Source organism: Dromaius novaehollandiae, chromosome Z (genome assembly GCF_036370855.1).
Source record: "Dromaius novaehollandiae isolate bDroNov1 chromosome Z, bDroNov1.hap1, whole genome shotgun sequence".
Lineage (NCBI taxonomy): Eukaryota > Metazoa > Chordata > Aves > Casuariiformes > Dromaiidae > Dromaius > Dromaius novaehollandiae.
Window position 1 is genome coordinate 69,102,789 of NC_088132.1, and position 12,909 is coordinate 69,115,697.

General features: G+C 40.6%; 1 long non-coding RNA gene across 4 annotated transcripts in view; it reads right to left on the reverse strand.

Annotated features, from left to right (window-relative positions):
* Window positions 1-2,442: 2,442 nt before the first annotated feature.
* Window positions 2,443-12,909, reverse strand: part of LOC135324782 (uncharacterized) — a 142,931-nt gene continuing 132,464 nt past the window's right edge. For 3 of the 4 annotated variants that reach the window (XR_010386037.1, XR_010386035.1, XR_010386038.1), the window contains one exon: window positions 4,841-7,721. This is a non-coding gene — a long non-coding RNA (uncharacterized LOC135324782). Of the gene's footprint in view, window positions 3,344-4,840; window positions 7,722-12,909 lie in introns of those variants that run through there. The other variant, XR_010386036.1, reaches the window with a different exon arrangement.

Below are 12,909 nucleotides of genomic sequence, written 5' to 3' on the forward strand. Positions count from 1 at the left end.
TGGCTGCACAGGCAGCTCACCTCCAGCTTTTCTGGTCGGAGGAGTAATGGCCATGGGAAGGCTTCCCAGCTCCAGGAGGTGAGAAGGAGCCTGGGCCTCTCCTGAGTGTCATGGCAGGGGACCAGTGGTGCCACCTTTTTTTTCCAGCTGTCACACTTGCTGGTATGAGTTAGGCATTGCTATGTACTCATGCCTGATTGATAGTCAACTTATTTCTGTGAACTTGACCATCAAAGACAGAAGAAAAAAAAAATCTAATTGATGGAGTTGTAAATGCTGCCCTAAATCCTATGCAAGTCAAAATCACATAGAAGCAATTTCCACCTGGATCACAACATATATATCCTGAAATTATGCTACATTTTTCTCTCTGGAGATAATAATTTTGCTAAAAGGAATCTCTTTGGAAGACAAAAACATTGATTCCTTCACTGGCTATGAAATTTGGTTTAACAAAGTGCTTTCTGGCAGAAAGTATGTTTCTGTGAAAGGCACAAATGTGACTAGTAGGTTACCATTTGTTGGACTCTAGAAATCCAGAGTGTGTCCTTCCTCTGAAGTACCTTATGCTTTCTTTAAGGAAATCAGAAGAGATGTGTTTGGACGTGCTGCTTGGAAATGATGATTGGTGCAAGCTTTCTGTCAGTGATGCAGTCAAACACCACATGTCAAACATCCCTAATTTCTTATATTTGTCAATAGGCTAAAGAATTCCTACTGTTCAGAGAGTAAATGTCCTGTGAATTCTTTTTCACTTCTTGGGCTAAGGATGGGTGTTGTAGCTTCTTCTTTAACAGAAACCAAATGTTGCACTGATATATAAATATTTTATTCATGCTAAACAATCATTTTAATCTTTGTTGAATGCTTTAAAATCTTCCAGGCATTGTTTCCAGTTTGTGTGGAGGAAGCAGGTTGGCTTTTGTTTATATATAATGCAGACACGGACAGCTGATTGTTGTACATTTGCAAACCTCAAGAACACAGCTGTGCAACTGAAGGGCTTTATACAAAGCTCAGCACTGACAGGAGGGACCTAGATTTTTCAAAGGACCATCCACTTAGGTACTGAGGTGACGAGCCAGATTATCAGCACATGTTGACCTTACATGTTGTGGTGAAAAATCCAGATTTTGTTAAGGACTCCAATGGGATCTGAACCCACTTGGCAAGTTAGATGTTTTCCAGTCTGCAGAAGGCTTTAACTACAATACTTTAATGTAGTTTGTTTTGCCCACATTTGCAAGTGACTTTGGTGTGGACAGGCTCAGTCAGCGATGGGCGGTTGGGGTAGGGCAGCTAAAGCCTGGTGCTCACTTCGGTAACTGATTTCAGACATTGTGGTGCTGAACTTCGGGATCTGTTCAAGGGTTTTGAAACAGGTGTGAAACTAAGCAGAACAAGTAACAGAAGTCGAGGGCAATATAATAAATCTAAACATAAACATACCGACACTGCTGCTGGTATCTGAGTGCTATCATTTTAAGCTGGTTCAGGCATTTCTGCCTAGCTCTGTAGTGTGCCTTGCAGGCTGACTCACACTAGCTCCAGCTCCTTCTGAAGGAAAGCTTCAGCACATGGATTTGTCTAACGAGGATGACGAAAACCCAAGGCTGCGGGCAGGGCTGATGCCGCTCAGAAGGCCAACAGCAGAGAAAACCACCTTCAGTTCTGGTTGTCCTCAAGGCCAGAGACAGCTCGAGGCCCCAGACAACAGAGGCTGATGGAAATGTGTCCTTCCTCCTTCCAAAGGGCATCGGCCAAAAACCATTTTGGCTTCAGGTGCCTGAATGCAGCCTTCTGAAACCTAATTCACAGCAAATGGTATCATCACGTGAATCTTTGGCAGATGATTCTTTAACCTGTGTTCTGAACTTTTATTCACCATGGTGTGCACATAAAGGGAAAAATAAAATCTGTTATTTTCTTGGCTTTCTTCCAAATATGTTAATTTTTATGCTGAGTCTCATATTGTTAATATTTCCTTAACCAGAATGGCATCAAAGTAACCTTCTGTTCCCTGCTGTCACAGTAGACTGTTTTGAAAGGCCAGATTTAAATTGTCTATTCCCAAAACAATTATTCACAGATGGTTTCAGTGGTAGCGCGGCGGCGGACAGCTGATGCTGCTCTCCATGAAATTGTCAGTAAGATTCCTGTTCCCCACTTACGAGCAGAAGCAGGCCTAATCCAATGTAAGAGCTCAATACTTAAAAAGCACCACCAGCCTCATGCAGCATCTTGGCAGATGTTCTTGCTGCATGGACTGATAGCAGCTGTTTGACATTTAAGCTGTATTTTGTAGCATTATTCAATTCCAAGCACACTGGGATTTACCCATCCAACTGTTTACCCACCAAGCACACTGTCTTTGAACATGCTGTATTTATCAAAAATCCAAGATAACCCTGCTTTTAGCATAAGTTTATAAATTATCAAGGCTGATTTAAGAAAACAATTTAAAATCTGTTTTTGCTACAAACCAAAGCACACAACAACATGAACAGCTGTAGCAAAACAAAGAAATTCTGGAAGGAAGTTCTGCAGCAACTGGTGCTGGTTGTTCCAGTGGGAGCTCTTTCCTCTGATACCCAACATGATTGCACCTGGAAAGGTGTTTTTTCACGGTAATCTAAGATATCCAGAGTGCATGAGGCTACCTTAAAAAAAACACCTTCCCCTGCAAAAAACAAGAGTAAATGTACTCTTTTGACCAAAGACCATCCAGGGCTTCTTCTTTCTTTTTTTTCCTTTTGTACAACTCAAATTGTTTATGTAGTTTCCATTAATGTTCTTGATTCTCTTTATTTTCTGAATAGATCTATATGTAATACCTGTCAGCACAAATACCTCTGCAAAAACTTGGAATCATAATCATAGTATTTTTAGAAAGTGAATTTTAAGTTTGTGCAAAAATACTTGTATTCATTTTTCTCAAGTTTTTCACTGCAATATATGGAGAAAAAGGATAGAAATTATGCTGTTATGGCAGAAACACATGCATTTACATTGCTCAATTTAATCACAAAGCAAGCTGAAGAATTAATCTGGATCTGATGTAAAATCCTTTACATCAACTCGTAATGAGTGACTCACCCCTCAAACAAGAGGGTTTCAAAAATACCTGACATCAGAGTAATGCCTTTTGTACTTGCTTGAAATAAAGTTGAAGCATTTGTGCTTTGCTAGCACAGACAGAAATAATCTACTCCACTGCAAATATTAATATCACTTCTTGAACTTCTGGGTTTCCTTCAGAGTTGTGTCATCTTTCTGGCTGGAAGAGTCTGGGAGCTTCACAACCCATAGTCAGATGGTTGCAGGCCAGTCGGCTGGTGGGGACCTGAAAAACAGCTACATATGCGGTCATTTTCTTTTTTCAATTGCAAAGAGGTATTTAGACACTGGGCATTAATAGCATCCTGGAACCGACATTTACAATGCAAAGAAATGTTTTTAAGCTTAAAGCAACAGGAGTGTACAGCATGTGCTTTTTTTTGGTGCTTATCCAAAATGGTTGCTTTAAGTGTCAAGGAATAATGATCCCCAAAATGTGCAGTTCTGATTCAATCTCAGGTTAAACTTTATGTTAAATTAATGTTACAGCATGGGGCATAGCATTTGTGTGACTTAATTTGAGCTACTTTTAGATAACAAATATTTCTTTCTCTCTCTCTTCTATTTTTTTTTTAAAACAGATTTCTTATAGAGCAGCAGGGACAAAGCCTGTGAATTTTGATTGGCATGTGCTGAGGAGCAAACCCTGCTCATTACCATAGAAGGAAGGAGATGGAAAAAAAAGCAAAAATAGGAGACAGAGAAAAGCAGTGTAAAAGAGGAGTAGGAAACAGAAAAAACAAAGGAGTAATGGAAAAAGGGATTGGCCAGCACCCCACATTCGCTTATCTTTGCAACAAGCAGTTCATAAACACATGTACGCACTTTACACGAAGACGGAGAGATCAAAAATAGAGATGCCGTAAACAGTAAAAACAACATCCCACTCATGATGCTCTCACGGACAGATGCCATAAGAGCAATTCCCAGTGACTTCAGGGGCATTTGCTTGCACAAGACTGATGCAGCTCCGGGGCCCCTTGGAGGCCAGGGAAGAGGTATGTGGCAAGCAGAAAGGAAAGTAGCAGCCGTAACTTCTCCAATTATGCAGGAAAAATATCCCCGAGACAGTGCCAGGCTCCCTAGGAGCTCCCCCCGTCTTGCTGTGATAGTCCACAGCATCACGGACAGAGCCTGGGGGCAGGCTCCCCCAGAAATGAGACTGGCTCCAGGAGAGCTGCATTTCGTACCTACGGTAATTTTTTTCAAGGGAAATGCCATAATTCAGCTGCCACAGAAAAGCAAGAATCTGAGATCTGGGCAGGTTTTATGGAGTGGACAGACCTTCAATCTGTTACGGTGCTGTGACCAGTATCCGTACCATGTCCCCTTGCTATTCCTGGCTAGCAGCGAAGACCACGTCATTAAACTGCTGCTCATTTCAGTTCCATTTTTGAAAGCTTAGCTCATCTATTTTGCTCGCTAATCAAATGTAAAGGAGCAAATAAATACAACTGAAGAAAAAGTTGGTGCTCTGATATCCCTCTCGTTCTGGCTACCCATATTTTGCTTGATTTGTGTTGTCACTTGCAGGGAGATGAAAACGGCCTTTTATGGCCCTACTGCGATGGTTACTTTTGTCTTCTATGTGCACAGAGGCAAAGCAATATTGCCTTAGGAATGGGGTCAGCTATTCCACTGGTTCATCGTATACAAAAGGTTTGTAAATGTAAACAAACAATTTTGTTTCTTTTTGCTTAAAATAATGATGCACCTTTTTTTTTTTTTTTTTTTTAACTGAGGATAATATTCCCGTCCTTGGCCCTTAGGTCAGCAAGATTTAAAAGAAACCTGCTTGATGTCTCTGTGCAGGAACACCTCGATTAGGCTGCCCAGCATAAAGAAGTTGTGGTGGAGTTCCCACTAGCCAGCTTGCTCAGAAGAAAGGCCGTCGTTGCTCTGCTGGTCCGCACAGGACAGAAGTAAGGGTCCAGTTACTGCCCATTGAGCCGCGAAGCTTGGCAACAAGGAGAAGAAGGATTGACAGTTGTGAGAGGGCACAGGGAAGTCCTTGGCAATGAATTCAGAATGCAAACAATTCCCTTTGCTGCAAGTGTCATTCTTGTAAGCAAAACCCAGCTCGTTTCTTCTTCTTAGGCTTTGCCTCCACCTGCGCTGTTTCACTGGCAAACCAACACTGCTGCTTGGCAAGAGCAGAGTACGTTTGTACACTTACCTCATAGGGTGAGCTCCAACCTTGGAAACCAGAGTCAGTACTCAGCGAGAAGTCCTGTTTACTCTGTATCTTTTTAGGGGCCGCTCACAAAAGGCAGATAGGTTGGTACTTTCAGTAACAGTCTCATTCTTTGCAGGTTTCTGCAGGATCTTGTTTGTGTTTAATGGGTCTTTTGGTGATAAATGACTCATTCTGCTCTGAACTGAAAGTAGCTGGCCTTTCTTCTGTGCAGTTCCTGAAAATGTGCCAAAGCACCTCGCTGCTCTGCTTTACATAGCTTGACTATATTTAGTATGTGCTATACCACAAACTTTAAGACAGTCTGTGAATCTTGCCTTTGTTCAAGAGGTGAAATGATTGTAGGCTGTTGTCTCAATTAGGGGAACATTAACATGCTTTACTGTCTCCTAGTTGTCCAGCTTCATATCTTTCTTCTTAAACCTTCAGCACTGTGTGCCACATAAAAACAACGTTACTGGTTCGTATACTGTGTGGGAAGGGAGGAGAAAACATCAGCAAGATTTTTTTTTTTAAGATATATTGAACCCTTGGGCAGACTTCTTCCCCACAATTTTCTCCTTTTATTCAGAGAAGATAAATGGGCAGATAAAATGTGAATTAGTTTCTTTCTTACAGTTGAACTGGGATACTTTTACAGGGCAATCACTAAGTGCTGGTTTACCACCTGCTGGTTCGTGGTGTTTTGTACTAAAGAGATTTCATTTGTGAAAGACGAAGCAAAACTATGTTGAAAAATTGAGAATTGGGGAATTCTCTACCACAATGCTTTTAAATTTTATTTTTAATTGGAATATATTTGTCAAAATGGAAGCATTTTGTGGGAACATCAATTTTCATGAAAGTCTGGTGGAAAGCCGGCAGGCTTTCTGTTTATTAAAACATCTGAAATTGATTTATTTCTTGTGGTATTTTGGAAGCCTTAGTGCAGTCGTGTGGCTCCTAAGCACCTCTAGGTTCTCCTTGTGGATCGTCCCACAGCTCAGAAATCCCAATTTCACAACTTCTCAGCATTTCAGCAGTCTTGTGGACCTGGCTCTAGGAATTTGCAGGCTCCTGAGCTACTCAGTGTTTAGAAGCTTTGACTCTTTTAAAAAGATGAAAATGAAATATCACTGTGATTTCTGGAAATCTGTGAATTTCCCAGTGACAATTCAGTGGAGATATTTTGCATTATCGTGAGAAAGATTGCTGCTGTTGGAGTTTGACCTTTCCTTCCACACTAGAAATCCAAGTTGATTAAAACTTCCTACTACTTTGCAGATTTACAGACCAGTCAATAATGGTCTGCATATTACAATCCAATTTTTCAAAAGTGGTTTCGGATTTTGTTTCTTACTTGCTTCATTTAAGAAGATCAGACTTTCAGAGAACAGCCGAAGTCTAAGGAGCATCCCTTATAACTAGCAGCTCTGAATTAGAATACCTAGTTTAAATGGTAAACAGAGGCTCCTCCACTTTAAAAAATGTCATCTTATGTAACCTTTTTATAATCGTATATGAGGCTTGAGCAAAAGAAGTCCTGGAAGTGCAGTCAATATTGTGTAATAATTTGTGATCTGACTTGCTGTTTTTTGTAGGAAGGGGGAAAGCTAGTGAAGTGCTTGCCTCAGCACATTTTAGGGCATTTTACAGGGTTACTGTTTGTACCTGGAATTTGTGCAAGACCTTCCCAGAAATGGGTTCACAGAAACAGATTCCCAAAGTGCCATATTTGAAAAACACCTTGAAAATTACTGTGATGATTTTAGGAGCTCTGCTAAGAAGCTTAGCAGCATAATTCAGTGGCTGGCACTGTCTTCTGATATATTGGAGGTTCAAAACCTCAAAAGTATGCTTACGGCAGGAAACTGATTTCTACCAGTTGCTCCCAGAGTCTCTCTCTGAAGCATGACCATTAAAAGGGCTGTGGCAGTTTCAGCACATCTGCGCTTATGCTTTTAACACCAAAATCTCTGTATTCTAATTTTGTCTTTAGTATCTGAAGAAATGCGCAAATAGAAGCAGATGTCTTTGGGAACAAAATTAGCAGAAACTTAGGAGCTAGTCCAGATTCCTTGGGAATCCATATTTTCTCGGTTGAGCTTGGCGGGTCCTGCTTTTTACGCAACTGTGTTAAAGGGAATTTGCAACTGCTTTTGAACCAGCTGCCCAAAAATGTGAACTTATTTGGAACCAATGCAAAAATGATGCTCCAGTGCTATCAGGGGACACGCGTTCCCCTTTTAGAAAAAGAGCTGTCAGTGTCTGGGAGAAAGCGGTGGCCGCTCGCTGCATCCTGGGAGAGGGACAGCTTTGACCCGCCCCGCGGCCACCCCTGTGGGTGACTCAGGAATTTCGACGATGGGTTTGGGATGAAGCCACGCTCATTCCTTGGCTGGCAGGAGAGTCTGCGTGATGCCGGAAACTCCTGAAGATGGAGAGAATAAAATGGAAAGGGCAGGGCTGCTTAAAAAAGGCTTAAAATAAAAGTGCTCTTGTAATCATCGAATAATTATAAAATGTCAACAATTCCAAAGCTTGAGAGAAGTATATTAAAGATGGCACTGCTCAATGAAGAATGACATACTCTTTCCAAAATATCATTAGCTTCCTTGGTATATAGGAGCTGGGCATACACACTTCCTCCCACTCTGTCTCGCCACTTTCTTGCTTTCCTGACTGTATGTAAAAAACATTAAAAATGGAATGGAATTAATGGAAATTACAGGACACTGAATTAATGGAAAAGCTCTCTCTGTGGACTTCTAGTACTGTACACAACCATGCCATGTTAGTGAGACATGAGTTATTCTAATTTACAGTCTTCATCTTACTAATCAGAATGAGTCATTTAAATGTAAGTGCTTGCAAATTAATACTGAGCCTTTCTGTACATGGGGCAGCGACTCATGAGAGAAACTCAGTGGTCCAAATTACGTTGTGACCAGTGAGAAAATGGGAAGGGACGCAATTTACAGACTAAAGATTTCCTGTTACATTGTTATTTTAGTGTATTCGTAGGACCACATTTGATAGAAATATTATAATTTTTTTAACTCTGTGGGTAGAGGATCCTTTTCATTTAAGTATTACGGTGCTTACATAGATGGTCAGTTTTTCCTTTCTTTCACTTCTTGTTTCTATTTTACATATAAAAATTTTTGTGAAAAACACTGGTCATCTTTCAAGACTCCTTAAGTCGCTGTGATGGGGTAGTTAGTGGGATTAAATAGAATTCCCTTTTTAGTATTAATCATAATGAAATACAGATGTTTGATGTCCTCCCTTTTTGTCAGTGGCTGCACTTCAGAGCAACATTTCTGATCTGCTAACAGAGCTGCAAAAAGTGTAACTGTATTCCCAAAGGCGACCATTTCCAACTATATTTGCTCTGAAACAATGTTTGTTTCTATTATTTGCTTACATGAAAGCACACAATCAAAGGGCTGTTCATATTTGTGTTGCATGATCATTTGACCTTTCCCCCCGCCTTGCTTAACTAAGGTATCATTTTTAAATTAAAAACATTTTCTCCCACGTTACTAATTCCAGACGCTGTGAAAAAAACAATAATGAATCAGTCCGCTATGTTGCCATGCATTTACTGTAAGATCTTAATTATTAATGCCTTCTCAAATAATTAACTTCTCAAGGATTACTGAATCCCTCAAAGATAGCAAGCTCTCTCTTTAAGGTCCTGAGAACAGAATATTCAGCTTTAATTGACCTCAGTGAAATTGGTTAAGTGCTTAGATGAAAGTCCTATCGAATGACATTTAGGCACATGATCCTATTCCCATAAAGCTGATGGGTATTTTGCAACTGACTGGAATGGAAATAGGATCAGATTGGTCTGGTAAAGTATAGTCCTTTATAAATGACATTTAATAGCAATTTGGTTTGTAGAATGGAGGACTCGCACTTAGCCACAGTCCTGCGCATCAGCTGAGTCACGGCAGTGTCCGCGTGCGCACTCCTCGTCTGCAGCACGGCACAGGAATTTGTCCCAGCTTGCTGCTTTTTCACTGAGGCTCAGCTAATTCAAATTATTTCACATTTGCCTAGGGCAGGGAGCCTTCACGCACAATTACCGCAGCTCAGCTAACGAACAGTAACTTGGCAAATAGTAGCAAGTAAATTTGATTGTTTATGGCCATGCTTATATGCATAGCCGTGACTGGATTGAAATGACACTTTGGAAAGCTTAGATCCACTCTAAGATTTTACTTCCGAACCCGACAATTGAAAAGAGAAGAAAGTATTCAGCCGAGGAACCTGAGCAGACCTGCATGTTAAAATACTTTTTAACCATGCTGCAGCATTGGTTTTGGGATGCCCTTATATACAGCGATTTCCTTTCCTTGTGTAGGATTTCATTTCAGTATAACCATGGTGTATCAGAAAAGGCAGTTCTGCCTGAAACAGTCACATCTGCAGCCTATTTCTGAGAAGCCAACGCTTTGTCCTCAGCTTGATAGACCCATGAAAGAGGTTAAGGCACGACCTTAACCGAGGGCGAGACACACATGAGAACGACTGAGTTAGTGTCAAGATACTCGTGATCTCCCTGCAGTGTTTATTTAGAGGTGACTTGAGTGGGGGTGGCACATGTGCCTTTTAATCCTTGGGGGGACTCCTCGAGCGCTCTCCTGCCCTTGCTTTCTGAGGCCCCGCGTACATAGAGAGTCCCCGCTCCTTGCCCCGGGACGTGTGCAGCCTTTGGTGGCACCACCGTTGGCACGTCCCAGCGAGCCGCACGGCCTGAAATCCCTGCTCGCCGCCATCCCTGGCAAAATGTGGAGCTAACCCTCTGGGCACAAAAAGCATGGTTTTCAGGGCCTCAGGCACAACAAAAGCGCGAATTTTACGTAAAGGCATTTAGGAGGCTTTTAGGCCATAGGGCTGATGTGCAGTGCCACAGTATGTTAGCCAATACAGCAGCTGATTAATCTCATAACAAATCTGTTGCAGATAAAACACGAAACAAATCAAAGTGACTTGTTATGTAATCCTGGCATTTTTCACGGTTGTTGTTGGCCCACTGTTACCCAGCTACTGCCTGGTGATAAAAACAATCACAGGTGAATGTGATTTCATCCAGCACCTTAATACACTATACATATAATAAATATAGCTCTTAATTTAGATTCTGACAAGCTAGTATTGTAATTCAAAGTTCGCTATATTTTCCTGTCACCCACACCTAGATAGATATAATCCATTCCAAACATGCAAGCAATTTTAGTGAGTTATATGTCTTCTTAAAAAGAAATCCTCCCTTAGCATGCGTCTAGTTGTGTTACCTTTCTACTGATAGCTACCGAATCCAGAAGTCTAAATTATTCCTTGACATGCTTCTTTCTTGTTACGGTGGACGGGGATAGGGGAACTATGTCATATATGCAGCAGAAGTTGTGGCTCAGCTGGAGCTTTTGGGACCACTGATGTTTAATTAATCAATATCTGTGTTCGGCTGTTACCTAGGCTTTGTTTTCCCTCTTGATTTTCCATGTTTCTGTGCTCTTGCAGTATTTCTAATCTTACCAATGTTACGAATGGCTGGTACCTGAAATACTAGAAGTAAAACAAAAAGTCTACAGAAAGATAAAACCTCTGAAAAGCATGCAAAAAAATCTTCAGATAATTTTCAGGTTTCCAAATGCAAACCAGCATAAATCTATAGCAATTTTGCAGAAGGGGATGAAATGAAAAGCAGGATAAGGATTCATCATTTGTTTTAATGCTAACAAGAACTCTGTTCTAAATATTACATTACTACTTTAAACATTTTGGCCAAGTTTACTACATTATATGCTATTAGATGTAGATTTTCATTAGATTATTTTTCCTCTCTCAGTTTTTTCTTCCTGTTTCCTCAGTCTCTCTAAAGTTAGGACTCTGGCCATTCTTAGTTGAACCAAATCAGAAAAATTCAGTGCTGAGCTTTATCCGTCACTAATAGACAAAACACCCCAAACATATATATTACACAGCAGAGCTGCGTGAAATGATCTCATATGCATGACGCTAGCTTGCTTGAAGGTTTCATTAAAAAGCTGCTTGCTAAGAAGATCACTTCAATATGCTTCCTGGACCCAATTTTAGAAAAGAAGATATGTTTCTGTATTGAAACTGGACGGACGAAATGAATGAATGAAATGAATGAAAATTCTCAGAGAAAAGAGGTGAAATTCAGTGAATGTGAGTTATGTGATCTCATCTTGGGGCTTTGAATTATTTGCCTCTGAAAGGCACACTGTAAAATGTGTGGGATTTCCATGAAGAGAGAAACCCAGAAATAATTTGTTTGCTCCACACAATATGGGTTTTTTTGTAGAACAGAGAGCTAGAGGCAGCACACTGTCAGACGCTTGAGAAGTGTTACAATGCTCAGTAATGCAAGCCCCGGAGTGCCTTAATACAGTTATAAAATGGATCTGTGTAGCTATAAAAAGAACGAGTAAAAAGCATTAAACCTCTCTGAGTAATTTCAAGGTCTGCATCACAATGCACTGATGTCATTCCCTATAATTACTAAGCCATAATCAAAGAATAATGATTCACCATTAGGCCATCAGATTTCTTGAGTTCACAGGATAGTCAACAAGAGAAAAAAAAGACAAAGGAATTTAGGAATTGCCACACAAGAAAAAACATTCATCTTATCTAGTGTTTTGGGTTATGAAGTATGTAGTACATGATACTTCAAAAGTCTCACAGTAGACATTTATACTTCAGGTAAAAAAAAATATGAATTCTAGGCAGTTTTATTCTGACTCATGAGGATTTGCAGACAACTCCGGTCATTCTCATTTTTCAAAATGAAAGTTACTTGCTTCTGCAGAAAACATCTTTGCTTCCAGAGACATTGCAGGTTTGAGTACAGCTGGCTGACTTTGTGTTGCATGAAAGTTTATGTCCTGTTCTGTACTTTTCAGCTTTTTTTTGCATCTTTGGCATACCATCTCTTAATCTTCTTATGGCTTTTAAAATAAATGTTCTGCCTGAAAAATCTCGCTATATCTTTTCTCCAGAGTATATTCTATATTATCTCTGAGGCCTTTCTCAAGGTTTCTAGGGGATCCTGTTCCTGAGACAAACTCTTCCCACTTATCTGAAAGGAATGGCCATTCCCATTCCATGCATACAATCTAGATCAGTGCAGCTGAGGCACACACATGTACCTGACACTGCGTTGTTCAAATCCGCTCACCACCTATTTTATTTACCCGCACATCACTGTAACACAGCAAATCCAACTGTGGCCAGTTTTATAGCAGGTGAACTGAAGCATACAGAGTTGACACACAAATCAAATCAATTGAGTATCAAAATCCCTCTGTAGAAACCTTAATCACAACTGACCCTAGCTTTTAAGTTAGTTGAAAGTGATACCAATACTAAGACCTCCATAGAAAGGAAAACGTCTGGACATATTTGCATGACATCTGGCTGCAGAATGACAGTATTTAGCAAATACTAGTGATTCGAGTATCTGGGAGAGAATTCTGGTTCCTCACGTGCTGGACCCTCCTGCCCAGCTGTGGGCTGAGCTGCACAGTCACAGGAGACCATGGAGGAGGAAATGTGCCTGACTTCCCTGGGAGTTCCTCTCT